This window comes from Schistocerca gregaria, chromosome 6 (genome assembly GCF_023897955.1).
Source record: "Schistocerca gregaria isolate iqSchGreg1 chromosome 6, iqSchGreg1.2, whole genome shotgun sequence".
Taxonomy (NCBI): domain Eukaryota; kingdom Metazoa; phylum Arthropoda; class Insecta; order Orthoptera; family Acrididae; genus Schistocerca; species Schistocerca gregaria.
In genome coordinates, this window is record NC_064925.1 from 30647060 (window position 1) to 30675040 (window position 27981).

A 27981-nucleotide genomic window follows, 5' to 3' on the forward strand; every position below is an offset into this window, starting at 1 on the left:
TCGGCTGCTACTGGTGTTGCTAGTTGTGACTTCTGATAACAGATGCCGTAGCAATCAGTTCATGGAGTGATTTGTATGTTTTGCGATAGTCTGTCTCTGACAAGCAAGCACAGGTGACATAGGTGCGAACGCAGGAAGCTTGCAGCCCCTCGCTGCCTGCAGACACCGAGCAGCCACACTAGGAGGGCGGCCTAAGCCGTAGGCGAAATGTGCTCATTCGCTTTGGGGCGACGTCGAACTATAAATGAGGCTGTCACTAGCGTGAGCGTCGTGTAAAGTCGTAAAAGTCGGCTGCATGGGCGAGTGCCATGTTTGGGGAGCGTTTCGTAGTTTGCGCAGTGCAATGGAGACGTGGAAACTTGTTGTGGCCCAGTGTTTTGCAGTTGGACGACAAGAGTGGTACACAGTAGCAAAGAGCGAGGCACTGAGTTTGCATGAACAGTGGAGTGCAGAATGGGGCTCGAGATGTGCTTGTTACCTCAGGTGCTGTGTGATTGTCGACAAGGAGTGAAAACGGAGCAATTTGTGACCCCCCTTTCAATTTAAGACGTTAAAAACAGACGGAATTTGCATTCGTAATACCAGAGCATCGAAACTACTTGGAACTCTTGTGTATATGAACGTGTCCGCGCCTTTGTACTCTGGTCCCTTCAGCGCTACAAACCAACCAAGCATCGTGTCCGTGCACATCAGAGTCTCAAGGAATGGAGAATAGCGCACTTTGGTCGCGGATGGGGGCGTAGCTCAGTTGGTAGAGCGTTCGCTTTGCATGTGAAAGGTCCCGGGTTGAAGCCCCGGCGCCTCCATGTTTTGTGGTCAGTGGATGCCAAGTGTTGATCGCGGCGAACCTAAAAGCACGCAAGATGTTGCAAAGCCAGCGTCACAGACTTGTATGATGCATACTGACGTAAGGAGAGCAAGATGTATGTGTGGGGACCGGCTGTCATCGAGTGCAGGTCTGTCTTAGGTATCACGGCTTAACGTCATTGAAGTCTAGAGAGTGGACAACACGATCGTCTTACTCAGAGCGGTGTCCGAATTCTATTTTCGACGTGATGCGTGCCACTTCCATTGTGGCCAACTACGATTCAATACAGAATGCACGAAACCTGAAAGACACCCTCACAGATACATAGAGAGTAGTGTTTGTCTGCGGAATAATGGGAGTGCAAGCGTCTGTGACATTGATATTGCTGTATGTAGCACAATTTATCATGGAGGGGGCGTAGCTCAGATGGTAGAGCGCTCGCTTAGCATGCGAGAGGTACTGGGATCGATACCCAGCGCCTCCAGAATTTTTAACACCCCTACATGCGCACCTTGCCATGCAAGTGGAGTAATTCACAGCCAGCAGATGTGTCTAGGCAGATACAAGAGAACGATTAGCATCCACAATTGGCAAGCGAGCTGTTATTCGTGCGCAGGAAGCACCCTCCTCCAACTCCTACACTTAATTTACAAACAGTACAAGTGTTCCCATAACATTCTTAAGCCTACGTCGGAAAGATCTGCCTTACGCCAGGTTCACGTAAATCCCACTGCACATTCCTATTCTTTGCGTGCAGTCGGCTGCTACTGGTGTTGCTAGTTGTGACTTCTGATAACAGATGCCGTAGCAATCAGTTCATGGAGTGATTTGTATGTTTTGCGATAGTCTGTCTCTGACAAGCAAGCACAGGTGACATAGGTGCGAACGCAGGAAGCTTGCAGCCCCTCGCTGCCTGCAGACACCGAGCAGCCACACTAGGAGGGCGGCCTAAGCCGTAGGCGAAATGTGCTCATTCGCTTTGGGGCGACGTCGAACTATAAATGAGGCTGTCACTAGCGTGAGCGTCGTGTAAAGTCGTAAAAGTCGGCTGCATGGGCGAGTGCCATGTTTGGGGAGCGTTTCGTAGTTTGCGCAGTGCAATGGAGACGTGGAAACTTGTTGTGGCCCAGTGTTTTGCAGTTGGACGACAAGAGTGGTACACAGTAGCAAAGAGCGAGGCACTGAGTTTGCATGAACAGTGGAGTGCAGAATGGGGCTCGAGATGTGCTTGTTACCTCAGGTGCTGTGTGATTGTCGACAAGGAGTGAAAACGGAGCAATTTGTGACCCCCCTTTCAATTTAAGACGTTAAAAACAGACGGAATTTGCATTCGTAATACCAGAGCATCGAAACTACTTGGAACTCTTGTGTATATGAACGTGTCCGCGCCTTTGTACTCTGGTCCCTTCAGCGCTACAAACCAACCAAGCATCGTGTCCGTGCACATCAGAGTCTCAAGGAATGGAGAATAGCGCACTTTGGTCGCGGATGGGGGCGTAGCTCAGTTGGTAGAGCGTTCGCTTTGCATGTGAAAGGTCCCGGGTTCAAGCCCCGGCGCCTCCATGTTTTGTGGTCAGTGGATGCCAAGTGTTGATCGCGGCGAACCTAAAAGCACGCAAGATGTTGCAAAGCCAGCGTCACAGACTTGTATGATGCATACTGACGTAAGGAGAGCAAGATGTATGTGTGGGGACCGGCTGTCATCGAGTGCAGGTCTGTCTTAGGTATCACGGCTTAACGTCATTGAAGTCTAGAGAGTGGACAACACGTTCGTCTTACTCAGAGCGGTGTCCGAATTCTATTTTCGACGTGATGCGTGCCACTTCCATTGTGGCCAACTACGATTCAATACAGAATGCACGAAACCTGAAAGACACCCTCACAGATACATAGAGAGTAGTGTTTGTCTGCGGAATAATGGGAGTGCAAGCGTCTGTGACATTGATATTGCTGTATGTAGCACAATTTATCATGGAGGGGGCGTAGCTCAGATGGTAGAGCGCTCGCTTAGCATGCGAGAGGTACTGGGATCGATACCCAGCGCCTCCAGAATTTTTAACACCCCTACATGCGCACCTTGCCATGCAAGTGGAGTAATTCACAGCCAGCAGATGTGTCTAGGCAGATACAACAGAACGATTAGCATCCACAATTGGCAAGCGAGCTGTTATTCGTGCGCAGGAAGCACCCTCCTCCAACTGCTACACTTAATTTACAAACAGTACAAGTGTTCCCATAACATTCTTAAGCCTACGTCGGAAAGATCTGCCTTACGCCAGGTTCACGTAAATCCCACTGCACATTCCTATTCTTTGCGTGCAGTCGGCTGCTACTGGTGTTGCTAGTTGTGACTTCTGATAACAGATGCCGTAGCAATCAGTTCATGGAGTGATTTGTATGTTTTGCGATAGTCTGTCTCTGACAAGCAAGCACAGGTGACATAGGTGCGAACGCAGGAAGCTTGCAGCCCCTCGCTGCCTGCAGACACCGAGCAGCCACACTAGGAGGGCGGCCTAAGCCGTAGGCGAAATGTGCTCATTCGCTTTGGGGCGACGTCGAACTATAAATGAGGCTGTCACTAGCGTGAGCGTCGTGTAAAGTCGTAAAAGTCGGCTGCATGGGCGAGTGCCATGTTTGGGGAGCGTTTCGTAGTTTGCACAGTGCAATGGAGACGTGGAAACTTGTTGTGGCCCAGTGTTTTGCAGTTGGACGACAAGAGTGGTACACAGTAGCAAAGAGCGAGGCACTGAGTTTGCATGAACAGTGGAGTGCAGAATGGGGCTCGAGATGTGCTTGTTACCTCAGGTGCTGTGTGATTGTCGACAAGGAGTGAAAACGGAGCAATTTGTGACCCCCCTTTCAATTTAAGACGTTAAAAACAGACGGAATTTGCATTCGTAATACCAGAGCATCGAAACTACTTGGAACTCTTGTGTATATGAACGTGTCCGCGCCTTTGTACTCTGGTCCCTTCAGCGCTACAAACCAACCAAGCATCGTGTCCGTGCACATCAGAGTCTCAAGGAATGGAGAATAGCGCAGTTTGGTCGCGGATGGGGGCGTAGCTCAGTTGGTAGAGCGTTCGCTTTGCATGTGAAAGGTCCCGGGTTCAAGCCCCGGCGCCTCCATGTTTTGTGGTCAGTGGATGCCAAGTGTTGATCGCGGCGAACCTAAAAGCACGCAAGATGTTGCAAAGCCAGCGTCACAGACTTGTATGATGCATACTGACGTAAGGAGAGCAAGATGTATGTGTGGGGACCGGCTGTCATCGAGTGCAGGTCTGTCTTAGGTATCACGGCTTAACGTCATTGAAGTCTAGAGAGTGGACAACACGTTCGTCTTACTCAGAGCGGTGTCCGAATTCTATTTTCGACGTGATGCGTGCCACTTCCATTGTGGCCAACTACGATTCAATACAGAATGCACGAAACCTGAAAGACACCCTCACAGATACATAGAGAGTAGTGTTTGTCTGCGGAATAATGGGAGTGCAAGCGTCTGTGACATTGATATTGCTGTATGTAGCACAATTTATCATGGAGGGGGCGTAGCTCAGATGGTAGAGCGCTCGCTTAGCATGCGAGAGGTACTGGGATCGATACCCAGCGCCTCCAGAATTTTTAACACCCCTACATGCGCACCTTGCCATGCAAGTGGAGTAATTCACAGCCAGCAGATGTGTCTAGGCAGATACAAGAGAACGATTAGCATCCACAATTGGCAAGCGTGCTGTTATTCGTGCGCAGGAAGCACCCTCCTCCAACTCCTACACTTAATTTACAAACAGTACAAGTGTTCCCATAACATTCTTAAGCCTACGTCGGAAAGATCTGCCTTACTCCGGGTTCACGTAAATCCCACTGCACATTCCTATTCTTTGCGTGCAGTCGGCTGCTACTGGTGTTGCTAGTTGTGACTTCTGATAACAGATGCCGTAGCAATCAGTTCATGGAGTGATTTGTATGTTATGCGATAGTCTGTCTCTGACAAGCAAGCACAGGTGACATAGGTGCGAACGCAGGAAGCTTGCAGCCCCTCGCTGCCTGCAGACACCGAGCAGCCACACTAGGAGGGCGACCTAAGCCGTAGGCGAAATGTGCTCATTCGCTTTGGGGCGACGTCGAACTATAAATGAGGCTGTCACTAGCGTGAGCGTGAGCGTTGCGTGAGCGTCGTGTAAAGTCGTAAAAGTCGGCTGCATGGGCGAGTGCCATGTTTGGGGAGCGTTTCGTAGTTTGCGCAGTGCAATGGAGACGTGGAAACTTGTTGTGGCCCAGTGTTTTGCAGTTGGACGACAAGAGTGGTACACAGTAGCAAAGAGCGAGGCACTGAGTTTGCATGAACAGTGGAGTGCAGAATGGGGCTCGAGATGTGCTTGTTACCTCAGGTGCTGTGTGATTGTCGACAAGGAGTGAAAACGGAGCAATTTGTGACCCCCCTTTCAATTTAAGACGTTAAAAACAGACGGAATTTGCATTCGTAATACCAGAGCATCGAAACTACTTGGAACTCTTGTGTATATGAACGTGTCCGCGCCTTTGTACTCTGGTCCCTTCAGCGCTACAAACCAACCAAGCATCGTGTCCGTGCACATCAGAGTCTCAAGGAATGGAGAATAGCGCAGTTTGGTCGCGGATGGGGGCGTAGCTCAGTTGGTAGAGCGTTCGCTTTGCATGTGAAAGGTCCCGGGTTCAAGCCCCGGCGCCTCCATGTTTTGTGGTCAGTGGATGCCAAGTGTTGATCGCGGCGAACCTAAAAGCACGCAAGATGTTGCAAAGCCAGCGTCACAGACTTGTATGATGCATACTGACGTAAGGAGAGCAAGATGTATGTGTGGGGACCGGCTGTCATCGAGTGCAGGTCTGTCTTAGGTATCACGGCTTAACGTCATTGAAGTCTAGAGAGTGGACAACACGTTCGTCTTACTCAGAGCGGTGTCCGAATTCTATTTTCGACGTGATGCGTGCCACTTCCATTGTGGCCAACTACGATTCAATACAGAATGCACGAAACCTGAAAGACACCCTCACAGATACATAGAGAGTAGTGTTTGTCTGCGGAATAATGGGAGTGCAAGCGTCTGTGACATTGATATTGCTGTATGTAGCACAATTTATCATGGAGGGGGCGTAGCTCAGATGGTAGAGCGCTCGCTTAGCATGCGAGAGGTACTGGGATCGATACCCAGCGCCTCCAGAATTTTTAACACCCCTACATGCGCACCTTGCCATGCAAGTGGAGTAATTCACAGCCAGCAGATGTGTCTAGGCAGATACAAGAGAACGATTAGCATCCACAATTGGCAAGCGTGCTGTTATTCGTGCGCAGGAAGCACCCTCCTCCAACTCCTACACTCAATTTACAAACAGTACAAGTGTTCCCATAACATTCTTAAGCCTACGTCGGAAAGATCTGCCTTACGCCAGGTTCACGTAAATCCCACTGCACATTCCTATTCTTTGCGTGCAGTCGGCTGCTACTGGTGTTGCTAGTTGTGACTTCTGATAACAGATGCCGTAGCAATCAGTTCATGGAGTGATTTGTATGTTTTGCGATAGTCTGTCTCTGACAAGCAAGCACAGGTGACATAGGTGCGAACGCAGGAAGCTTGCAGCCCCTCGCTGCCTGCAGACACCGAGCAGCCACACTAGGAGGGCGGCCTAAGCCGTAGGCGAAATGTGCTCATTCGCTTTGGGGCGACGTCGAACTATAAATGAGGCTGTCACTAGCGTGAGCGTCGTGTAAAGTCGTAAAAGTCGGCTGCATGGGCGAGTGCCATGTTTGGGGAGCGTTTCGTAGTTTGCGCAGTGCAATGGAGACGTGGAAACTTGTTGTGGCCCAGTGTTTTGCAGTTGGACGACAAGAGTGGTACACAGTAGCAAAGAGCGAGGCACTGAGTTTGCATGAACAGTGGAGTGCAGAATGGGGCTCGAGATGTGTTTGTTACCTCAGGTGCTGTGTGATTGTCGACAAGGAGTGAAAACGGAGCAATTTGTGACCCCCCTTTCAATTTAAGACGTTAAAAACAGACGGAATTTGCATTCGTAATACCAGAGCATCGAAACTACTTGGAACTCTTGTGTATATGAACGTGTCCGCGCCTTTGTACTCTGGTCCCTTCAGCGCTACAAACCAACCAAGCATCGTGTCCGTGCACATCAGAGTCTCAAGGAATGGAGAATAGCGCAGTTTGGTCGCGGATGGGGGCGTAGCTCAGTTGGTAGAGCGTTCGCTTTGCATGTGAAAGGTCCCGGGTTCAAGCCCCGGCGCCTCCATGTTTTGTGGTCAGTGGATGCCAAGTGTTGATCGCGGCGAACCTAAAAGCACGCAAGATGTTGCAAAGCCAGCGTCACAGACTTGTATGATGCATACTGACGTAAGGAGAGCAAGATGTATGTGTGGGGACCGGCTGTCATCGAGTGCAGGTCTGTCTTAGGTATCACGGCTTAACGTCATTGAAGTCTAGAGAGTGGACAACACGTTCGTCTTACTCAGAGCGGTGTCCGAATTCTATTTTCGACGTGATGCGTGCCACTTCCATTGTGGCCAACTACGATTCAATACAGAATGCACGAAACCTGAAAGACACCCTCACAGATACATAGAGAGTAGTGTTTGTCTGCGGAATAATGGGAGTGCAAGCGTCTGTGACATTGATATTGCTGTATGTAGCACAATTTATCATGGAGGGGGCGTAGCTCAGATGGTAGAGCGCTCGCTTAGCATGCGAGAGGTACTGGGATCGATACCCAGCGCCTCCAGAATTTTTAACACCCCTACATGCGCACCTTGCCATGCAAGTGGAGTAATTCACAGCCAGCAGATGTGTCTAGGCAGATACAAGAGAACGATTAGCATCCACAATTGGCAAGCGTGCTGTTATTCGTGCGCAGGAAGCACCCTCCTCCAACTCCTACACTTAATTTACAAACAGTACAAGTGTTCCCATAACATTCTTAAGCCTACGTCGGAAAGATCTGCCTTACGCCGGGTTCACGTAAATCCCACTGCACATTCCTATTCTTTGCGTGCAGTCGGCTGCTACTGGTGTTGCTAGTTGTGACTTCTGATAACAGATGCCGTAGCAATCAGTTCATGGAGTGATTTGTATGTTTTGCGATAGTCTGTCTCTGACAAGCAAGCACAGGTGACATAGGTGCGAACGCAGGAAGCTTGCAGCCCCTCGCTGCCTGCAGACACCGAGCAGCCACGCTAGGAGGGCGGCCTAAGCCGTAGGCGAAATGTGCTCATTCGCTTTGGGGCGACGTCGAACTATAAATGAGGCTGTCACTAGCGTGAGCGTCGTGTAAAGTCGTAAAAGTCGGCTGCATGGGCGAGTGCCATGTTTGGGGAGCGTTTCGTAGTTTGCGCAGTGCAATGGAGACGTGGAAACTTGTTGTGGCCCAGTGTTTTGCAGTTGGACGACAAGAGTGGTACACAGTAGCAAAGAGCGAGGCACTGAGTTTGCATGAACAGTGGAGTGCAGAATGGGGCTCGAGATGTGCTTGTTACCTCAGGTGCTGTGTGATTGTCGACAAGGAGTGAAAACGGAGCAATTTGTGACCCCCCTTTCAATTTAAGACGTTAAAAACAGACGGAATTTGCATTCGTAATACCAGAGCATCGAAACTACTTGGAACTCTTGTGTATATGAACGTGTCCGCGCCTTTGTACTCTGGTCCCTTCAGCGCTACAAACCAACCAAGCATCGTGTCCGTGCACATCAGAGTCTCAAGGAATGGAGAATAGCGCAGTTTGGTCGCGGATGGGGGCGTAGCTCAGTTGGTAGAGCGTTCGCTTTGCATGTGAAAGGTCCCGGGTTCAAGCCCCGGCGCCTCTATGTTTTGTGGTCAGTGGATGCCAAGTGTTGATCGCGGCGAACCTAAAAGCACGCAAGATGTTGCAAAGCCAGCGTCACAGACTTGTATGATGCATACTGATGTAAGGAGAGCAAGATGTATGTGTGGGGACCGGCTGTCATCGAGTGCAGGTCTGTCTTAGGTATCACGGCTTAACGTCATTGAAGTCTAGAGAGTGGACAACACGTTCGTCTTACTCAGAGCGGTGTCCGAATTCTATTTTCGACGTGATGCGTGCCACTTCCATTGTGGCCAACTACGATTCAATACAGAATGCACGAAACCTGAAAGACACCCTCACAGATACATAGAGAGTAGTGTTTGTCTGCGGAATAATGGGAGTGCAAGCGTCTGTGACATTGATATTGCTGTATGTAGCACAATTTATCATGGAGGGGGCGTAGCTCAGATGGTAGAGCGCTCGCTTAGCATGCGAGAGGTACTGGGATCGATACCCAGCGCCTCCAGACTTTTTAACACCCCTACATGCGCACCTTGCCATGCAAGTGGAGTAATTCACAGCCAGCAGATGTGTCTAGGCAGATACAAGAGAACGATTAGCATCCACAATTGGCAAGCGTGCTGTTATTCGTGCGCAGGAAGCACCCTCCTCCAACTCCTACACTCAATTTACAAACAGTACAAGTGTTCCCATAACATTCTTAAGCCTACGTCGGAAAGATCTGCCTTACGCCGGGTTCACGTAAATCCCACTGCACATTCCTATTCTTTGCGTGCAGTCGGCTGCTACTGGTGTTGCTAGTTGTGACTTCTGATAACAGATGCCGTAGCAATCAGTTCATGGAGTGATTTGTATGTTTTGCGATAGTCTGTCTCTGACAAGCAAGCACAGGTGACATAGGTGCGAACGCAGGAAGCTTGCAGCCCCTCGCTGCCTGCAGACACCGAGCAGCCACACTAGGAGGGCGGCCTAAGCCGTAGGCGAAATGTGCTCATTCGCTTTGGGGCGACGTCGAACTATAAATGAGGCTGTCACTAGCGTGAGCGTCGTGTAAAGTCGTAAAAGTCGGCTGCATGGGCGAGTGCCATGTTTGGGGAGCGTTTCGTAGTTTGCGCAGTGCAATGGAGACGTGGAAACTTGTTGTGGCCCAGTGTTTTGCAGTTGGACGACAAGAGTGGTACACAGTAGCAAAGAGCGAGGCACTGAGTTTGCATGAACAGTGGAGTGCAGAATGGGGCTCGAGATGTGCTTGTTACCTCAGGTGCTGTGTGATTGTCGACAAGGAGTGAAAACGGAGCAATTTGTGACCCCCCTTTCAATTTAAGACGTTAAAAACAGACGGAATTTGCATTCGTAATACCAGAGCATCGAAACTACTTGGAACTCTTGTGTATATGAACGTGTCCGCGCCTTTGTACTCTGGTCCCTTCAGCGCTACAAACCAACCAAGCATCGTGTCCGTGCACATCAGAGTCTCAAGGAATGGAGAATAGCGCAGTTTGGTCGCGGATGGGGGCGTAGCTCAGTTGGTAGAGCGTTCGCTTTGCATGTGAAAGGTCCCGGGTTCAAGCCCCGGCGCCTCCATGTTTTGTGGTCAGTGGATGCCAAGTGTTGATCGCGGCGAACCTAAAAGCACGCAAGATGTTGCAAAGCCAGCGTCACAGACTTGTATGATGCATACTGACGTAAGGAGAGCAAGATGTATGTGTGGGGACCGGCTGTCATCGAGTGCAGGTCTGTCTTAGGTATCACGGCTTAACGTCATTGAAGTCTAGAGAGTGGACAACACGTTCGTCTTACTCAGAGCGGTGTCCGAATTCTATTTTCGACGTGATGCGTGCCACTTCCATTGTGGCCAACTACGATTCAATACAGAATGCACGAAACCTGAAAGACACCCTCACAGATACATAGAGAGTAGTGTTTGTCTGCGGAATAATGGGAGTGCAAGCGTCTGTGACATTGATATTGCTGTATGTAGCACAATTTATCATGGAGGGGGCGTAGCTCAGATGGTAGAGCGCTCGCTTAGCATGCGAGAGGTACTGGGATCGATACCCAGCGCCTCCAGAATTTTTAACACCCCTACATGCGCACCTTGCCATGCAAGTGGAGTAATTCACAGCCAGCAGATGTGTCTAGGCAGATACAAGAGAACGATTAGCATCCACAATTGGCAAGCGAGCTGTTATTCGTGCGCAGGAAGCACCCTCCTCCAACTCCTACACTTAATTTACAAACAGTACAAGTGTTCCCATAACATTCTTAAGCCTACGTCGGAAAGATCTGCCTTACGCCAGGTTCCCGTAAATCCCACTGCACATTCCTATTCTTTGCGTGCAGTCGGCTGCTACTGGTGTTGCTAGTTGTGACTTCTGATAACAGATGCCGTAGCAATCAGTTCATGGAGTGATTTGTATGTTTTGCGATAGTCTGTCTCTGACAAGCAAGCACAGGTGACATAGGTGCGAACGCAGGAAGCTTGCAGCCCCTCGCTGCCTGCAGACACCGAGCAGCCACACTAGGAGGGCGGCCTAAGCCGTAGGCGAAATGTGCTCATTCGCTTTGGGGCGACGTCGAACTATAAATGAGGCTGTCACTAGCGTGAGCGTGAGCGTTGCGTGAGCGTCGTGTAAAGTCGTAAAAGTCGGCTGCATGGGCGAGTGCCATGTTTGGGGAGCGTTTCGTAGTTTGCGCAGTGCAATGGAGACGTGGAAACTTGTTGTGGCCCAGTGTTTTGCAGTTGGACGACAAGAGTGGTACACAGTAGCAAAGAGCGAGGCACTGAGTTTGCATGAACAGTGGAGTGCAGAATGGGGCTCGAGATGTGCTTGTTACCTCAGGTGCTGTGTGATTGTCGACAAGGAGTGAAAACGGAGCAATTTGTGACCCCCCTTTCAATTTAAGACGTTAAAAACAGACGGAATTTGCATTCGTAATACCAGAGCATCGAAACTACTTGGAACTCTTGTGTATATGAACGTGTCCGCGCCTTTGTACTCTGGTCCCTTCAGCGCTACAAACCAACCAAGCATCGTGTCCGTGCACATCAGAGTCTCAAGGAATGGAGAATAGCGCAGTTTGGTCGCGGATGGGGGCGTAGCTCAGTTGGTAGAGCGTTCGCTTTGCATGTGAAAGGTCCCGGGTTCAAGCCCCGGCGCCTCCATGTTTTGTGGTCAGTGGATGCCAAGTGTTGATCGCGGCGAACCTAAAAGCACGCAAGATGTTGCAAAGCCAGCGTCACAGACTTGTATGATGCATACTGACGTAAGGAGAGCAAGATGTATGTGTGGGGACCGGCTGTCATCGAGTGCAGGTCTGTCTTAGGTATCACGGCTTAACGTCATTGAAGTCTAGAGAGTGGACAACACGTTCGTCTTACTCAGAGCGGTGTCCGAATTCTATTTTCGACGTGATGCGTGCCACTTCCATTGTGGCCAACTATGATTCAATACAGAATGCACGAAACCTGAAAGACACCCTCACAGATACATAGAGAGTAGTGTTTGTCTGCGGAATAATGGGAGTGCAAGCGTCTGTGACATTGATATTGCTGTATGTAGCACAATTTATGATGGAGGGGGCGTAGCTCAGATGGTAGAGCGCTCGCTTAGCATGCGAGAGGTACTGGGATCGATACCCAGCGCCTCCAGAATTTTTAACACCCCTACATGCGCACCTTGCCATGCAAGTGGAGTAATTCACAGCCAGCAGATGTGTCTAGGCAGATACAAGAGAACGATTAGCATCCACAATTGGCAAGCGAGCTGTTATTCGTGCGCAGGAAGCACCCTCCTCCAACTCCTACACTTAATTTACAAACAGTACAAGTGTTCCCATAACATTCTTAAGCCTACGTCGGAAAGATCTGCCTTACGCCGGGTTCACGTAAATCCCACTGCACATTCCTATTCTTTGCGTGCAGTCGGCTGCTACTGGTGTTGCTAGTTGTGACTTCTGATAACAGATGCCGTAGCAATCAGTTCATGGAGTGATTTGTATGTTTTGCGATAGTCTGTCTCTGACAAGCAAGCACAGGTGACATAGGTGCGAACGCAGGAAGCTTGCAGCCCCTCGCTGCCTGCAGACACCGAGCAGCCACACTAGGAGGGCGGCCTAAGCCGTAGGCGAAATGTGCTCATTCGCTTTGGGGCGACGTCGAACTATAAATGAGGCTGTCACTAGCGTGAGCGTCGTGTAAAGTCGTAAAAGTCGGCTGCATGGGCGAGTGCCATGTTTGGGGAGCGTTTCGTAGTTTGCGCAGTGCAATGGAGACGTGGAAACTTGTTGTGGCCCAGTGTTTTGCAGTTGGACGACAAGAGTGGTACACAGTAGCAAAGAGCGAGGCACTGAGTTTGCATGAACAGTGGAGTGCAGAATGGGGCTCGAGATGTGCTTGTTACCTCAGGTGCTGTGTGATTGTCGACAAGGAGTGAAAACGGAGCAATTTGTGACCCCCCTTTCAATTTAAGAGGTTAAAAACAGACGGAATTTGCATTCGTAACACCAGAGCATCGAAACTACTTGGAACTCTTGTGTATATGAACGTGTCCGCGCCTTTGTACTCTGGTCCCTTCAGCGCTACAAACCAACCAAGCATCGTGTCCGTGCACATCAGAGTCTCAAGGAATGGAGAATAGCGCAGTTTGGTCGCGAATGGGGGCGTAGCTCAGTTGGTAGAGCGTTCGCTTTGCATGTGAAAGGTCCCGGGTTCAAGCCCCGGCGCCTCCATGTTTTGTGGTCAGTGGATGCCAAGTGTTGATCGCGGCGAACCTAAAAGCACGCAAGATGTTGCAAAGCCAGCGTCACAGACTTGTATGATGCATACTGACGTAAGGAGAGCAAGATGTATGTGTGGGGACCGGCTGTCATCGAGTGCAGGTCTGTCTTAGGTATCACGGCTTAACGTCATTGAAGTCTAGAGAGTGGACAACACGTTCGTCTTACTCAGAGCGGTGTCCGAATTCTATTTTCGACGTGATGCGTGCCACTTCCATTGTGGCCAACTACGATTCAATACAGAATGCACGAAACCTGAAAGACACCCTCACAGATACATAGAGAGTAGTGTTTGTCTGCGGAATAATGGGAGTGCAAGCGTCTGTGACATTGATATTGCTGTATGTAGCACAATTTATGATGGAGGGGGCGTAGCTCAGATGGTAGAGCGCTCGCTTAGCTTGCGAGATGTACTGGGATCGATACCCAGCGCCTCCAGAATTTTTAACACCCCTACATGCGCACCTTGCCATGCAAGTGGAGTAATTCACAGCCAGCAGATGTGTCTAGGCAGATACAAGAGAACGATTAGCATCCACAATTGGCAAGCGAGCTGTTATTCGTGCGCAGGAAGCACCCTCCTCCAACTCCTACACTTAATTTACAAACAGTACAAGTGTTCCCATAACATTCTTAAGCCTACGTCGGAAAGATCTGCCTTACGCCAGGTTCACGTAAATCCCACTGCACATTCCTATTCTTTGCGTGCAGTCGGCTGCTACTGGTGTTGCTAGTTGTGACTTCTGATAACAGATGCCGTAGCAATCAGTTCATGGAGTGATTTGTATGTTTTGCGATAGTCTGTCTCTGACAAGCAAGCACAGGTGACATAGGTGCGAACGCAGGAAGCTTGCAGCCCCTCGCTGCCTGCAGACACCGAGCAGCCACACTAGGAGGGCGGCCTAAGCCGTAGGCGAAATGTGCTCATTCGCTTTGGGGCGACGTCGAACTATAAATGAGGCTGTCACTAGCGTGAGCGTCGTGTAAAGTCGTAAAAGTCGGCTGCATGGGCGAGTGCCATGTTTGGGGAGCGTTTCGTAGTTTGCGCAGTGCAATGGAGACGTGGAAACTTGTTGTGGCCCAGTGTTTTGCAGTTGGACGACAAGAGTGGTACACAGTAGCAAAGAGCGAGGCACTGAGTTTGCATGAACAGTGGAGTGCAGAATGGGGCTCGAGATGTGCTTGTTACCTCAGGTGCTGTGTGATTGTCGACAAGGAGTGAAAACGGAGCAATTTGTGACCCCCCTTTCAATTTAAGACGTTAAAAACAGACGGAATTTGCATTCGTAATACCAGAGCATCGAAACTACTTGGAACTCTTGTGTATATGAACGTGTCCGCGCCTTTGTACTCTGATCCCTTCAGCGCTACAAACCAACCAAGCATCGTGTCCGTGCACATCAGAGTCTCAAGGAATGGAGAATAGCGCAGTTTGGTCGCGGATGGGGGCGTAGCTCAGTTGGTAGAGCGTTCGCTTTGCATGTGAAAGGTCCCGGGTTCAAGCCCCGGCGCCTCCATGTTTTGTGGTCAGTGGATGCCAAGTGTTGATCGCGGCGAACCTAAAAGCACGCAAGATGTTGCAAAGCCAGCGTCACAGACTTGTATGATGCATACTGACGTAAGGAGAGCAAGATGTATGTGTGGGGACCGGCTGTCATCGAGTGCAGGTCTGTCTTAGGTATCACGGCTTAACGTCATTGAAGTCTAGAGAGTGGACAACACGTTCGTCTTACTCAGAGCGGTGTCCGAATTCTATTTTCGACGTGATGCGTGCCACTTCCATTGTGGCCAACTACGATTCAATACAGAATGCACGAAACCTGAAAGACACCCTCACAGATACATAGAGAGTAGTGTTTGTCTGCGGAATAATGGGAGTGCAAGCGTCTGTGACATTGATATTGCTGTATGTAGCACAATTTATCATGGAGGGGGCGTAGCTCAGATGGTAGAGCGCTCGCTTAGCATGCGAGAGGTACTGGGATCGATACCCAGCGCCTCCAGAATTTTTAACACCCCTACATGCGCACCTTGCCATGCAAGTGGAGTAATTCGCAGCCAGCAGATGTGTCTAGGCAGATACAAGAGAACGATTAGCATCCACAATTGGCAAGCGAGCTGTTATTCGTGCGCAGGAAGCACCCTCCTCCAACTCCTACACTTAATTTACAAACAGTACAAGTGTTCCCATAACATTCTTAAGCCTACGTCGGAAAGATCTGCCTTACGCCGGGTTCACGTAAATCCCACTGCACATTCCTATTCTTTGCGTGCAGTCGGCTGCTACTGGTGTTGCTAGTTGTGACTTCTGATAACAGATGCCGTAGCAATCAGTTCATGGAGTGATTTGTATGTTTTGCGATAGTCTGTCTCTGACAAGCAAGCACAGGTGACATAGGTGCGAACGCAGGAAGCTTGCAGCCCCTCGCTGCCTGCAGACACCGAGCAGCCACACTAGGAGGGCGGCCTAAGCCGTAGGCGAAATGTGCTCATTCGCTTTGGGGCGACGTCGAACTATAAATGAGGCTGTCACTAGCGTGAGCGTCGTGTAAAGTCGTAAAAGTCGGCTGCATGGGCGAGTGCCATGTTTGGGGAGCGTTTCGTAGTTTGCGCAGTGCAATGGAGTCGTGGAAACTTGTTGTGGCCCAGTGTTTTGCAGTTGGACGACAAGAGTGGTACACAGTAGCAAAGAGCGAGGCACTGAGTTTGCATGAACAGTGGAGTGCAGAATGGGGCTCGAGATGTGCTTGTTACCTCAGGTGCTGTGTGATTGTCGACAAGGAGTGAAAACGGAGCAATTTGTGACCCCCCTTTCAATTTAAGACGTTAAAAACAGACGGAATTTGCATTCGTAATACCAGAGCATCGAAACTACTTGGAACTCTTGTGTATATGAACGTGTCCGCGCCTTTGTACTCTGGTCCCTTCAGCGCTACAAACCAACCAAGCATCGTGTCCGTGCACATCAGAGTCTCAAGGAATGGAGAATAGCGCAGTTTGGTCGCGGATGGGGGCGTAGCTCAGTTGGTAGAGCGTTCGCTTTGCATGTGAAAGGTCCCGGGTTCAAGCCCCGGCGCCTCCATGTTTTGTGGTCAGTGGATGCCAAGTGTTGATCGCGGCGAACCTAAAAGCACGGAAGATGTTGCAAAGCCAGCGTCACAGACTTGTATGATGCATACTGACGTAAGGAGAGCAAGATGTATGTGTGGGGACCGGCTGTCATCGAGTGCAGGTCTGTCTTAGGTATCACGGCTTAACGTCATTGAAGTCTAGAGAGTGGACAACACGTTCGTCTTACTCAGAGCGGTGTCCGAATTCTATTTTCGACGTGATGCGTGCCACTTCCATTGTGGCCAACTACGATTCAATACAGAATGCACGAAACCTGAAAGACACCCTCACAGATACATAGAGAGTAGTGTTTGTCTGCGGAATAATGGGAGTGCAAGCGTCTGTGACATTGATATTGCTGTATGTAGCACAATTTATCATGGAGGGGGCGTAGCTCAGATGGTAGAGCGCTCGCTTAGCATGTGAGAGGTACTGGGATCGATACCCAGCGCCTCCAGAATTTTTAACACCCCTACATGCGCACCTTGCCATGCAAGTGGAGTAATTCACAGCCAGCAGATGTGTCTAGGCAGATACAAGAGAACGATTAGCATCCACAATTGGCAAGCGAGCTGTTATTCGTGCGCAGGAAGCACCCTCCTCCAACTCCTACACTTAATTTACAAACAGTACAAGTGTTCCCATAACATTCTTAAGCCTACGTCGGAAAGATCTGCCTTACGCCGGGTTCACGTAAATCCCACTGCACATTCCTATTCTTTGCGTGCAGTCGGCTGCTACTGGTGTTGCTAGTTGTGACTTCTGATAACAGATGCCGTAGCAATCAGTTCATGGAGTGATTTGTATGTTTTGCGATAGTCTGTCTCTGACAAACAAGCACAGGTGACATAGGTGCGAACGCAGGAAGCTTGCAGCCCCTCGCTGCCTGCAGACACCGAGCAGCCACACTAGGAGGGCGGCCTAAGCCGTAGGCGAAATGTGCTCATTCGCTTTGGGGCGACGTCGAACTATAAATGAGGCTGTCACTAGCGTGAGCGTCGTGTAAAGTCGTAAAAGTCGGCTGCATGGGCGAGTGCCATGTTTGGGGAGCGTTTCGTAGTTTGCGCAGTGCAATGGAGTCGTGGAAACTTGTTGTGGCCCAGTGTTTTGCAGTTGGACGACAAGAGTGGTACACAGTAGCAAAGAGCGAGGCACTGAGTTTGCATGAACAGTGGAGTGCAGAATGGGGCTCGAGATGTGCTTGTTACCTCAGGTGCTGTGTGATTGTCGACAAGGAGTGAAAACGGAGCAATTTGTGACCCCCCTTTCAATTTAAGACGTTAAAAACAGACGGAATTTGCATTCGTAATACCAGAGCATCGAAACTACTTGGAACTCTTGTGTATATGAACGTGTCCGCGCCTTTGTACTCTGGTCCCTTCAGCGCTACAAACCAACCAAGCATCGTGTCCGTGCACATCAGAGTCTCAAGGAATGGAGAATAGCGCAGTTTGGTCGCGGATGGGGGCGTAGCTCAGTTGGTAGAGCGTTCGCTTTGCATGTGAAAGGTCCCGGGTTCAAGCCCCGGCGCCTCCATGTTTTGTGGTCAGTGGATGCCAAGTGTTGATCGCGGCGAACCTAAAAGCACGCAAGATGTTGCAAAGCCAGCGTCACAGACTTGTATGATGCATACTGACGTAAGGAGAGCAAGATGTATGTGTGGGGACCGGCTGTCATCGAGTGCAGGTCTGTCTTAGGTATCACGGCTTAACGTCATTGAAGTCTAGAGAGTGGACAACACGTTCGTCTTACTCAGAGCGGTGTCCGAATTCTATTTTCGACGTGATGCGTGCCACTTCCATTGTGGCCAACTACGATTCAATACAGAATGCACGAAATCTGAAAGACACCCTCACAGATACATAGAGAGTAGTGTTTGTCTGCGGAATAATGGAGTGCAAGCGTCTGTGACATTGATATTGCTGTATGTAGCACAATTTATGATGGAGGGGGCGTAGCTCAGATGGTAGAGCGCTCGCTTAGCATGCGAGAGGTACTGGGATCGATACCCAGCGCCTCCAGAATTTTTAACACCCCTACATGCGCACCTTGCCATGCAAGTGGAGTAATTCACAGCCAGCAGATGTGTCTAGGCAGATACAAGAGAACGATTAGCATCCACAATTGGCAAGCGAGCTGTTATTCGTGCGCAGGAAGCACCCTCCTCCAACTCCTACACTTAATTTACAAACAGTACAAGTGTTCCCATAACATTCTTAAGCCTACGTCGGAAAGATCTGCCTTACGCCAGGTTCACGTAAATCCCACTGCACATTCCTATTCTTTGCGTGCAGTCGGCTGCTACTGGTGTTGCTAGTTGTGACTTCTGATAACAGATGCCGTAGCAATCAGTTCATGGAGTGATTTGTATGTTTTGCGATAGTCTGTCTCTGACAAGCAAGCACAGGTGACATAGGTGCGAACGCAGGAAGCTTGCAGCCCCTCGCTGCCTGCAGACACCGAGCAGCCACACTAGGAGGGCGGCCTAAGCCGTAGGCGAAATGTGCTCATTCGCTTTGGGGCGACGTCGAACTATAAATGAGGCTGTCACTAGCGTGAGCGTCGTGTAAAGTCGCAAAAGTCGGCTGCATGGGCGAGTGCCATGTTTGGGGAGCGTTTCGTAGTTTGCGCAGTGCAATGGAGACGTGGAAACTTGTTGTGGCCCAGTGTTTTGCAGTTGGACGACAAGAGTGGTACACAGTAGCAAAGAGCGAGGCACTGAGTTTGCATGAACAGTGGAGTGCAGAATGGGGCTCGAGATGTGCTTGTTACCTCAGGTGCTGTGTGATTGTCGACAAGGAGTGAAAACGGAGCAATTTGTGACCCCCCTTTCAATTTAAGACGTTAAAAACAGACGGAATTTGCATTCGTAATACCAGAGCATCGAAACTACTTGGAACTCTTGTGTATATGAACGTGTCCGCGCCTTTGTACTCTGGTCCCTTCAGCGCTACAAACCAACCAAGCATCGTGTCCGTGCACATCAGAGTCTCAAGGAATGGAGAATAGCGCAGTTTGGTCGCGGATGGGGGCGTAGCTCAGTTGGTAGAGCGTTCGCTTTGCATGTGAAAGGTCCCGGGTTCAAGCCCCGGCGCCTCCATGTTTTGTGGTCAGTGGATGCCAAGTGTTGATCGCGGCGAACCTAAAAGCACGCAAGATGTTGCAAAGCCAGCGTCACAGACTTGTATGATGCATACTGACGTAAGGAGAGCAAGATGTATGTGTGGGGACCGGCTGTCATCGAGTGCAGGTCTGTCTTAGGTATCACGGCTTAACGTCATTGAAGTCTAGAGAGTGGACAACACGTTCGTCTTACTCAGAGCGGTGTCCGAATTCTATTTTCGACGTGATGCGTGCCACTTCCATTGTGGCCAACTACGATTCAATACAGAATGCACGAAACCTGAAAGACACCCTCACAGATACATAGAGAGTAGTGTTTGTCTGCGGAATAATGGAGTGCAAGCGTCTGTGACATTGATATTGCTGTATGTAGCACAATTTATGATGGAGGGGGCGTAGCTCAGATGGTAGAGCGCTCGCTTAGCATGCGAGAGGTACTGGGATCGATACCCAGCGCCTCCAGAATTTTTAACACCCCTACATGCGCACCTTGCCATGCAAGTGGAGTAATTCACAGCCAGCAGATGTGTCTAGGCAGATACAAGAGAACGATTAGCATCCACAATTGGCAAGCGAGCTGTTATTCGTGCGCAGGAAGCACCCTCCTCCAACTCCTACACTTAATTTACAAACAGTACAAGTGTTCCCATAACATTCTTAAGCCTACGTCGGAAAGATCTGCCTTACGCCGGGTTCACGTAAATCCCACTGCACATTCCTATTCTTTGCGTGCAGTCGGCTGCTACTGGTGTTGCTAGTTGTGACTTCTGATAACAGATGCCGTAGCAATCAGTTCATGGAGTGATTTGTATGTTTTGCGATAGTCTGTCTCTGACAAGCAAGCACAGGTGACATAGGTGCGAACGCAGGAAGCTTGCAGCCCCTCGCTGCCTGCAGACACCGAGCAGCCACACTAGGAGGGCGGCCTAAGCCGTAGGCGAAATGTGCTCATTCGCTTTGGGGCGACGTCGAACTATAAATGAGGCTGTCACTAGCGTGAGCGTTGCGTGAGCGTCGTGTAAAGTCGTAAAAGTCGGCTGCATGGGCGAGTGCCATGTTTGGGGAGCGTTTCGTAGTTTGCGCAGTGCAATGGAGTCGTGGAAACTTGTTGTGGCCCAGTGTTTTGCAGTTGGACGACAAGAGTGGTACACAGTAGCAAAGAGCGAGGCACTGAGTTTGCATGAACAGTGGAGTGCAGAATGGGGCTCGAGATGTGCTTGTTACCTCAGGTGCTGTGTGATTGTCGACAAGGAGTGAAAACGGAGCAATTTGTGACCCCCCTTTCAATTTAAGACGTTAAAAACAGACGGAATTTGCATTCGTAATACCAGAGCATCGAAACTACTTGGAACTCTTGTGTATATGAACGTGTCCGCGCCTTTGTACTCTGGTCCCTTCAGCGCTACAAACCAACCAAGCATCGTGTCCGTGCACATCAGAGTCTCAAGGAATGGAGAATAGCGCAGTTTGGTCGCGGATGGGGGCGTAGCTCAGTTGGTAGAGCGTTCGCTTTGCATGTGAAAGGTCCCGGGTTCAAGCCCCGGCGCATCCATGTTTTGTGGTCAGTGGATGCCAAGTGTTGATCGCGGCGAACCTAAAAGCACGCAAGATGTTGCAAAGCCAGCGTCACAGACTTGTATGATGCATACTGACGTAAGGAGAGCAAGATGTATGTGTGGGGACCGGCTGTCATCGAGTGCAGGTCTGTCTTAGGTATCACGGCTTAACGTCATTGAAGTCTAGAGAGTGGACAACACGTTCGTCTTACTCAGAGCGGTGTCCGAATTCTATTTTCGACGTGATGCGTGCCACTTCCATTGTGGCCAACTACGATTCAATACAGAATGCACGAAACCTGAAAGACACCCTCACAGATACATAGAGAGTAGTGTTTGTCTGCGGAATAATGGGAGTGCAAGCGTCTGTGACATTGATATTGCTGTATGTAGCACAATTTATCATGGAGGGGGCGTAGCTCAGATGGTAGAGCGCTCGCTTAGCATGCGAGAGGTACTGGGATCGATACCCAGCGCCTCCAGAATTTTTAGCACCCCTACATGCGCACCTTGCCATGCAAGTGGAGTAATTCACAGCCAGCAGATGTGTCTAGGCAGATACAAGAGAACGATTAGCATCCACAATTGGCAAGCGAGCTGTTATTCGTGCGCAGGAAGCACCCTCCTCCAACTCCTACACTTAATTTACAAACAGTACAAGTGTTCCCATAACATTCTTAAGCCTACGTCGGAAAGATCTGCCTTACGCCGGGTTCACGTAAATCCCACTGCACATTCCTATTCTTTGCGTGCAGTCGGCTGCTACTGGTGTTGCTAGTTGTGACTTCTGATAACAGATGCCGTAGCAATCAGTTCATGGAGTGATTTGTATGTTTTGCGATAGTCTGTCTCTGACAAGCAAGCACAGGTGACATAGGTGCGAACGCAGGAAGCTTGCAGCCCCTCGCTGCCTGCAGACACCGAGCAGCCACACTAGGAGGGCGGCCTAAGCCGTAGGCGAAATGTGCTCATTCGCTTTGGGGCGACGTCGAACTATAAATGAGGCTGTCACTAGCGTGAGCGTCGTGTAAAGTCGCAAAAGTCGGCTGCATGGGCGAGTGCCATGTTTGGGGAGCGTTTCGTAGTTTGCGCAGTGCAATGGAGACGTGGAAACTTGTTGTGGCCCAGTGTTTTGCAGTTGGACGACAAGAGTGGTACACAGTAGCAAAGAGCGAGGCACTGAGTTTGCATGAACAGTGGAGTGCAGAATGGGGCTCTAGATGTGCTTGTTACCTCAGGTGCTGTGTGATTGTCGACAAGGAGTGAAAACGGAGCAATTTGTGACCCCCCTTTCAATTAAAGACGTTAAAAAAAGACGGAATTTGCATTCGTAATACCAGAGCATCGAAACTACTTGGAACTCTTGTGTATATGAACGTGTCCGCGCCTTTGTACTCTGGTCCCTTCAGCGCTACAAACCAACCAAGCATCGTGTCCGTGCACATCAGAGTCTCAAGGAATGGAGAATAGCGCAGTATGGTCGCGGATGGGGGCGTAGCTCAGTTGGTAGAGCGTTCGCTTTGCATGTGAAAGGTCCCGGGTTCAAGCCCCGGCGCCTCCATGTTTTGTGGTCAGTGGATGCCAAGTGTTGATCGCGGCGAACCTAAAAGCACGCAAGATGTTGCAAAGCCAGCGTCACAGACTTGTATGATGCATACTGACGTAAGGAGAGCAAGATGTATGTGTGGGGACCGGCTGTCATCGAGTGCAGGTCTGTCTTAGGTATCACGGCTTAACGTCATTGAAGTCTAGAGAGTGGACAACACGTTCGTCTTACTCAGAGCGGTGTCCGAATTCTATTTTCGACGTGATGCGTGCCACTTCCATTGTGGCCAACTACGATTCAATACAGAATGCACGAAACCTGAAAGACACCCTCACAGATACATAGAGAGTAGTGTTTGTCTGCGGAATAATGGGAGTGCAAGCGTCTGTGACATTGATATTGCTGTATGTAGCACAATTTATCATGGAGGGGGCGTAGCTGAGATGGTAGAGCGCTCGCTTATCATGCGAGAGGTACTGGGATCGATACCCAGCGCCTCCAGAATTTTTAACACACCTACATGCGCACCTTGCCATGCAAGTGGAGTAATTCACAGCCAGCAGATGTGTCTAGGCAGATACAAGAGAACGATTAGCATCCACAATTGGCAAGCGTGCTGTTATTCGTGCGCAGGAAGCACCCTCCTCCAACTCCTACACTTAATTTACAAACAGTACAAGTGTTCCCATAAGATTCTTAAGCCTACGTCGGAAAGATCTGCCTTACGCCGGGTTCACGTAAATCCCACTGCACATTCCTATTCTTTGCGTGCAGTCGGCTGCTACTGGTGTTGCTAGTTGTGACTTCTGATAACAGATGCCGTAGCAATCAGTTCATGGAGTGATTTGTATGTTTTGCGATAGTCTGTCTCTGACAAGCAAGCACAGGTGACATAGGTGCGAACGCAGGAAGCTTGCAGCCCCTCGCTGCCTGCAGACACCGAGCAGCCACACTAGGAGGGCGGCCTAAGCCGTAGGCGAAATGTGCTCATTCGCTTTGGGGCGACGTCGAACTATAAATGAGGCAGTCACTAGCGTGAGCGTCGTGTAAAGTCGCAAAAGTCGGCTGCATGGGCGAGTGCCATGTTTGGGGAGCGTTTCGTAGTTTGCGCAGTGCAATGGAGACGTGGAAACTTGTTGTGGCCCAGTGTTTTGCAGTTGGACGACAAGAGTGGTACACAGTAGCAAAGAGCGAGGCACTGAGTTTGCATGAACAGTGGAGTGCAGAATGGGGCTCGAGATGTGCTTGTTACCTCAGGTGCTGTGTGATTGTCGACAAGGAGTGAAAACGGAGCAATTTGTGACCCCCCTTTCAATTTAAGACGTTAAAAACAGACGGAATTTGCATTCGTAATACCAGAGCATCGAAACTACTTGGAACTCTTGTGTATATGAACGTGTCCGCGCCTTTGTACTCTGGTCCCTTCAGCGCTACAAACCAACCAAGCATCGTGTCCGTGCACATCAGAGTCTCAAGGAATGGAGAATAGCGCAGTTTGGTCGCGGATGGGGGCGTAGCTCAGTTGGTAGAGCGTTCGCTTTGCATGTGAAAGGTCCCGGGTTCAAGCCCCGGCGCCTCCATGTTTTGTGGTCAGTGGATGCCAAGTGTTGATCGCGGCGAACCTAAAAGCACGCAAGATGTTGCAAAGCCAGCGTCACAGACTTGTATGATGCATACTGACGTAAGGAGAGCAAGATGTATGTGTGGGGACCGGCTGTCATCGAGTGCAGGTCTGTCTTAGGTATCACGGCTTAACGTCATTGAAGTCTAGAGAGTGGACAACACGTTCGTCTTACTCAGAGCGGTGTCCGAATTCTATTTTCGACGTGATGCGTGCCACTTCCATTGTGGCCAACTACGATTCAATACAGAATGCACGAAACCTGAAAGACACCCTCACAGATACATAGAGAGTAGTGTTTGTCTGCGGAATAATGGGAGTGCAAGCGTCTGTGACATTGATATTGCTGTATGTAGCACAATTTATCATGGAGGGGGCGTAGCTCAGATGGTAGAGCGCTCGCTTAGCATGCGAGAGGTACTGGGATCGATACCCAGCGCCTCCAGAATTTTTAACACCCCTACATGCGCACCTTGCCATGCAAGTGGAGTAATTCACAGCCAGCAGATGTGTCTAGGCAGATACAAGAGAACGATTAGCATCCACAATTGGCAAGCGAGCTGTTATTCGTGCGCAGGAAGCACCCTCCTCCAACTCCTACACTTAATTTACAAACAGTACAAGTGTTCCCATAACATTCTTAAGCCTACGTCGGAAAGATCTGCCTTACGCCGGGTTCACGTAAATCCCACTGCACATTCCTATTCTTTGCGTGCAGTCGGCTGCTACTGGTGTTGCTAGTTGTGACTTCTGATAACAGATGCCGTAGCAATCAGTTCATGGAGTGATTTGTATGTTTTGCGATAGTCTGTCTCTGACAAGCAAGCACAGGTGACATAGGTGCGAACGCAGGAAGCTTGCAGCCCCTCGCTGCCTGCAACACCGAGCAGCCACACTAGGAGGGCGGCCTAAGCCGTAGGCGAAATGTGCTCATTCGCTTTGGGGCGACGTCGAACTATAAATGAGGCTGTCACTAGCGTGAGCGTCGTGTAAAGTCGCAAAAGTCGGCTGCATGGGCGAGTGCCATGTTTGGGGAGCGTTTCGTAGTTTGCGCAGTGCAATGGAGACGTGGAAACTTGTTGTGGCCCAGTGTTTTGCAGTTGGACGACAAGAGTGGTACACAGTAGCAAAGAGCGAGGCACTGAGTTTGCATGAACAGTGGAGTGCAGAATGGGGCTCGAGATGTGCTTGTTACCTCAGGTGCTGTGTGATTGTCGACAAGGAGTGAAAACGGAGCAATTTGTGACCCCCCTTTCAATTTAAGACGTTAAAAACAGACGGAATTTGCATTCGTAATACCAGAGCATCGAAACTACTTGGAACTCTTGTGTATATGAACGTGTCCGCGCCTTTGTACTCTGGTCCTTCAGCGCTACAAACCAACCAAGCATCGTGTCCGTGCACATCAGAGTCTCAAGGAATGGAGAATAGCGCAGTTTGGTCGCGGATGGGGGCGTAGCTCAGTTGGTAGAGCGTTCGCTTTGCATGTGAAAGGTCCCGGGTTCAAGCCCCGGCGCCTCCATGTTTTGTGGTCAGTGGATGCCAAGTGTTGATCGCGGCGAACCTAAAAGCACGCAAGATGTTGCAAAGCCAGCGTCACAGACTTGTATGATGCATACTGACGTAAGGAGAGCAAGATGTATGTGTGGGGACCGGCTGTCATCGAGTGCAGGTCTGTCTTAGGTATCACGGCTTAACGTCATTGAAGTCTAGAGAGTGGACAACACGTTCGTCTTACTCAGAGCGGTGTCCGAATTCTATTTTCGACGTGATGCGTGCCACTTCCATTGTGGCCAACTACGATTCAATACAGAATGCACGAAACCTCAAAGACACCCTCACAGATACATAGAGAGTAGTGTTTGTCTGCGGAATAATGGGAGTGCAAGCGTCTGTGACATTGATATTGCTGTATGTAGCACAATTTATCATGGAGGGGGCGTAGCTCAGATGGTAGAGCGCTCGCTTAGCATGCGAGAGGTACTGGGATCGATACCCAGCGCCTCCAGAATTTTTAACACCCCTACATGCGCACCTTGCCATGCAAGTGGAGTAATTCACGGCCAGCAGATGTGTCTAGGCAGATACAAGAGAACGATTAGCATCCACAATTGGCAAGCGAGCTGTTATTCGTGCGCAGGAAGCACCCTCCTCCAACTCCTACACTTAATTTACAAACAGTACAAGTGTTCCCATAACATTCTTAAGCCTACGTCGGAAAGATCTGCCTTACGCCGGGTTCACGTAAATCCCACTGCACATTCCTATTCTTTGCGTGCAGTCGGCTGCTACTGGTGTTGCTAGTTGTGACTTCTGATAACAGATGCCGTAGCAATCAGTTCATGGAGTGATTTGTATGTTTTGCGATAGTCTGTCTCTGACAAGCAAGCACAGGTGACATAGGTGCGAACGCAGGAAGCTTGCAGCCCCTCGCTGCCTGCAGACACCGAGCAGCCACACTAGGAGGGCGGCCTAAGCCGTAGGCGAAATGTGCTCATTCGCTTTGGGGCGACGTCGAACTATAAATGAGGCAGTCACTAGCGTGAGCGTCGTGTAAAGTCGCAAAAGTCGGCTGCATGGGCGAGTGCCATGTTTGGGGAGCGTTTCGTAGTTTGCGCAGTGCAATGGAGACGTGGAAACTTGTTGTGGCCCAGTGTTTTGCAGTTGGACGACAAGAGTGGTACACAGTAGCAAAGAGCGAGGCACTGAGTTTGCATGAACAGTGGAGTGCAGAATGGGGCTCGAGATGTGCTTGTTACCTCAGGTGCTGTGTGATTGTCGACAAGGAGTGAAAACGGAGCAATTTGTGACCCCCCTTTCAATTTAAGACGTTAGAAACAGACGGAATTTGCATTCGTAATACCAGAGCATCGAAACTACTTGGAACTCTTGTGTATATGAACGTGTCCGCACCTTTGTACTCTGGTCCCTTCAGCGCTACAAACCAACCAAGCATCGTGTCCGTGCACATCAGAGTCTCAAGGAATGGAGAATAGCGCAGTTTGGTTGCGGATGGGGGCGTAGCTCAGTTGGTAGAGCGTTCGCTTTGCATGTGAAAGGTCCCGGGTTCAAGCCCCGGCGCCTCCATGTTTTGTGGTCAGTGGATGCCAAGTGTTGATCGCGGCGAACCTAAAAGCACGCAAGATGTTGCAAAGCCAGCGTCACAGACTTGTATGATGCATACTGACGTAAGGAGAGCAAGATGTATGTGTGGGGACCGGCTGTCATCGAGTGCAGGTCTGTCTTAGGTATCACGGCTTAACGTCATTGAAGTCTAGAGAGTGGACAACACGTTCGTCTTACTCAGAGCGGTGTCCGAATTCTATTTTCGACGTGATGCGTGCCACTTCCATTGTGGCCAACTACGATTCAATACAGAATGCACGAAACCTGAAAGACACCCTCACAGATACATAGAGAGTAGTGTTTGTCTGCGGAATAATGGGAGTGCAAGCGTCTGTGACATTGATATTGCTGTATGTAGCACAATTTATCATGGAGGGGGCGTAGCTCAGATGGTAGAGCGCTCGCTTAGCATGCGAGAGGTACTGGGATCGATACCCAGCGCCTCCAGAATTTTTAACACCCCTACATGCGCACCTTGCCATGCAAGTGG

The 27981-nt window shown here is 50.0% G+C and overlaps 36 non-coding genes across 36 annotated transcripts; all 36 read left to right on the top strand.

Moving 5' to 3' along the window:
• The first annotated feature begins 733 nt into the window (after window positions 1-733).
• Trnaa-ugc (transfer RNA alanine (anticodon UGC)) lies at window positions 734-806 on the top strand. Its single transcript has one exon. It is a non-coding gene; the product is annotated as a tRNA-Ala (tRNA).
• A 413-nt stretch (window positions 807-1219) lies between these two features.
• Trnaa-agc (transfer RNA alanine (anticodon AGC)) lies at window positions 1220-1292 on the top strand. The gene has a single exon. It is a non-coding gene; the product is annotated as a tRNA-Ala (tRNA).
• Window positions 1293-2298: 1006 nt separating this feature from the next.
• Window positions 2299-2371, top strand: Trnaa-ugc (transfer RNA alanine (anticodon UGC)). The gene has a single exon. It is a non-coding gene; the product is annotated as a tRNA-Ala (tRNA).
• A 413-nt stretch (window positions 2372-2784) lies between these two features.
• Window positions 2785-2857, top strand: Trnaa-agc (transfer RNA alanine (anticodon AGC)). The gene has a single exon. It is a non-coding gene; the product is annotated as a tRNA-Ala (tRNA).
• Window positions 2858-3863: 1006 nt separating this feature from the next.
• On the top strand, window positions 3864-3936 carry Trnaa-ugc (transfer RNA alanine (anticodon UGC)). The gene has a single exon. It is a non-coding gene; the product is annotated as a tRNA-Ala (tRNA).
• A 413-nt stretch (window positions 3937-4349) lies between these two features.
• Window positions 4350-4422, top strand: Trnaa-agc (transfer RNA alanine (anticodon AGC)). The gene has a single exon. It is a non-coding gene; the product is annotated as a tRNA-Ala (tRNA).
• Window positions 4423-5445: 1023 nt separating this feature from the next.
• Trnaa-ugc (transfer RNA alanine (anticodon UGC)) lies at window positions 5446-5518 on the top strand. Its single transcript has one exon. It is a non-coding gene; the product is annotated as a tRNA-Ala (tRNA).
• Window positions 5519-5931: 413 nt separating this feature from the next.
• Window positions 5932-6004, top strand: Trnaa-agc (transfer RNA alanine (anticodon AGC)). Its single transcript has one exon. It is a non-coding gene; the product is annotated as a tRNA-Ala (tRNA).
• Window positions 6005-7010: 1006 nt separating this feature from the next.
• Trnaa-ugc (transfer RNA alanine (anticodon UGC)) lies at window positions 7011-7083 on the top strand. Its single transcript has one exon. It is a non-coding gene; the product is annotated as a tRNA-Ala (tRNA).
• Window positions 7084-7496: 413 nt separating this feature from the next.
• Trnaa-agc (transfer RNA alanine (anticodon AGC)) lies at window positions 7497-7569 on the top strand. The gene has a single exon. It is a non-coding gene; the product is annotated as a tRNA-Ala (tRNA).
• Window positions 7570-8575: 1006 nt separating this feature from the next.
• On the top strand, window positions 8576-8648 carry Trnaa-ugc (transfer RNA alanine (anticodon UGC)). Its single transcript has one exon. It is a non-coding gene; the product is annotated as a tRNA-Ala (tRNA).
• A 413-nt stretch (window positions 8649-9061) lies between these two features.
• On the top strand, window positions 9062-9134 carry Trnaa-agc (transfer RNA alanine (anticodon AGC)). Its single transcript has one exon. It is a non-coding gene; the product is annotated as a tRNA-Ala (tRNA).
• A 1006-nt stretch (window positions 9135-10140) lies between these two features.
• On the top strand, window positions 10141-10213 carry Trnaa-ugc (transfer RNA alanine (anticodon UGC)). The gene has a single exon. It is a non-coding gene; the product is annotated as a tRNA-Ala (tRNA).
• Window positions 10214-10626: 413 nt separating this feature from the next.
• Window positions 10627-10699, top strand: Trnaa-agc (transfer RNA alanine (anticodon AGC)). The gene has a single exon. It is a non-coding gene; the product is annotated as a tRNA-Ala (tRNA).
• A 1023-nt stretch (window positions 10700-11722) lies between these two features.
• Window positions 11723-11795, top strand: Trnaa-ugc (transfer RNA alanine (anticodon UGC)). Its single transcript has one exon. It is a non-coding gene; the product is annotated as a tRNA-Ala (tRNA).
• A 413-nt stretch (window positions 11796-12208) lies between these two features.
• On the top strand, window positions 12209-12281 carry Trnaa-agc (transfer RNA alanine (anticodon AGC)). The gene has a single exon. It is a non-coding gene; the product is annotated as a tRNA-Ala (tRNA).
• A 1006-nt stretch (window positions 12282-13287) lies between these two features.
• On the top strand, window positions 13288-13360 carry Trnaa-ugc (transfer RNA alanine (anticodon UGC)). The gene has a single exon. It is a non-coding gene; the product is annotated as a tRNA-Ala (tRNA).
• A 413-nt stretch (window positions 13361-13773) lies between these two features.
• Window positions 13774-13846, top strand: Trnaa-agc (transfer RNA alanine (anticodon AGC)). Its single transcript has one exon. It is a non-coding gene; the product is annotated as a tRNA-Ala (tRNA).
• A 1006-nt stretch (window positions 13847-14852) lies between these two features.
• On the top strand, window positions 14853-14925 carry Trnaa-ugc (transfer RNA alanine (anticodon UGC)). The gene has a single exon. It is a non-coding gene; the product is annotated as a tRNA-Ala (tRNA).
• Window positions 14926-15338: 413 nt separating this feature from the next.
• On the top strand, window positions 15339-15411 carry Trnaa-agc (transfer RNA alanine (anticodon AGC)). The gene has a single exon. It is a non-coding gene; the product is annotated as a tRNA-Ala (tRNA).
• Window positions 15412-16417: 1006 nt separating this feature from the next.
• Trnaa-ugc (transfer RNA alanine (anticodon UGC)) lies at window positions 16418-16490 on the top strand. Its single transcript has one exon. It is a non-coding gene; the product is annotated as a tRNA-Ala (tRNA).
• Window positions 16491-16903: 413 nt separating this feature from the next.
• On the top strand, window positions 16904-16976 carry Trnaa-agc (transfer RNA alanine (anticodon AGC)). Its single transcript has one exon. It is a non-coding gene; the product is annotated as a tRNA-Ala (tRNA).
• Window positions 16977-17982: 1006 nt separating this feature from the next.
• On the top strand, window positions 17983-18055 carry Trnaa-ugc (transfer RNA alanine (anticodon UGC)). Its single transcript has one exon. It is a non-coding gene; the product is annotated as a tRNA-Ala (tRNA).
• A 412-nt stretch (window positions 18056-18467) lies between these two features.
• On the top strand, window positions 18468-18540 carry Trnaa-agc (transfer RNA alanine (anticodon AGC)). Its single transcript has one exon. It is a non-coding gene; the product is annotated as a tRNA-Ala (tRNA).
• Window positions 18541-19546: 1006 nt separating this feature from the next.
• Trnaa-ugc (transfer RNA alanine (anticodon UGC)) lies at window positions 19547-19619 on the top strand. The gene has a single exon. It is a non-coding gene; the product is annotated as a tRNA-Ala (tRNA).
• Window positions 19620-20031: 412 nt separating this feature from the next.
• Trnaa-agc (transfer RNA alanine (anticodon AGC)) lies at window positions 20032-20104 on the top strand. Its single transcript has one exon. It is a non-coding gene; the product is annotated as a tRNA-Ala (tRNA).
• A 1017-nt stretch (window positions 20105-21121) lies between these two features.
• On the top strand, window positions 21122-21194 carry Trnaa-ugc (transfer RNA alanine (anticodon UGC)). The gene has a single exon. It is a non-coding gene; the product is annotated as a tRNA-Ala (tRNA).
• A 413-nt stretch (window positions 21195-21607) lies between these two features.
• Window positions 21608-21680, top strand: Trnaa-agc (transfer RNA alanine (anticodon AGC)). The gene has a single exon. It is a non-coding gene; the product is annotated as a tRNA-Ala (tRNA).
• Window positions 21681-22686: 1006 nt separating this feature from the next.
• On the top strand, window positions 22687-22759 carry Trnaa-ugc (transfer RNA alanine (anticodon UGC)). The gene has a single exon. It is a non-coding gene; the product is annotated as a tRNA-Ala (tRNA).
• Window positions 22760-23172: 413 nt separating this feature from the next.
• Trnad-auc (transfer RNA aspartic acid (anticodon AUC)) lies at window positions 23173-23245 on the top strand. The gene has a single exon. It is a non-coding gene; the product is annotated as a tRNA-Asp (tRNA).
• Window positions 23246-24251: 1006 nt separating this feature from the next.
• Window positions 24252-24324, top strand: Trnaa-ugc (transfer RNA alanine (anticodon UGC)). The gene has a single exon. It is a non-coding gene; the product is annotated as a tRNA-Ala (tRNA).
• A 413-nt stretch (window positions 24325-24737) lies between these two features.
• On the top strand, window positions 24738-24810 carry Trnaa-agc (transfer RNA alanine (anticodon AGC)). Its single transcript has one exon. It is a non-coding gene; the product is annotated as a tRNA-Ala (tRNA).
• Window positions 24811-25814: 1004 nt separating this feature from the next.
• Trnaa-ugc (transfer RNA alanine (anticodon UGC)) lies at window positions 25815-25887 on the top strand. Its single transcript has one exon. It is a non-coding gene; the product is annotated as a tRNA-Ala (tRNA).
• A 413-nt stretch (window positions 25888-26300) lies between these two features.
• On the top strand, window positions 26301-26373 carry Trnaa-agc (transfer RNA alanine (anticodon AGC)). Its single transcript has one exon. It is a non-coding gene; the product is annotated as a tRNA-Ala (tRNA).
• A 1006-nt stretch (window positions 26374-27379) lies between these two features.
• On the top strand, window positions 27380-27452 carry Trnaa-ugc (transfer RNA alanine (anticodon UGC)). Its single transcript has one exon. It is a non-coding gene; the product is annotated as a tRNA-Ala (tRNA).
• Window positions 27453-27865: 413 nt separating this feature from the next.
• Trnaa-agc (transfer RNA alanine (anticodon AGC)) lies at window positions 27866-27938 on the top strand. Its single transcript has one exon. It is a non-coding gene; the product is annotated as a tRNA-Ala (tRNA).
• The last annotated feature ends 43 nt before the right edge of the window (window positions 27939-27981 follow it).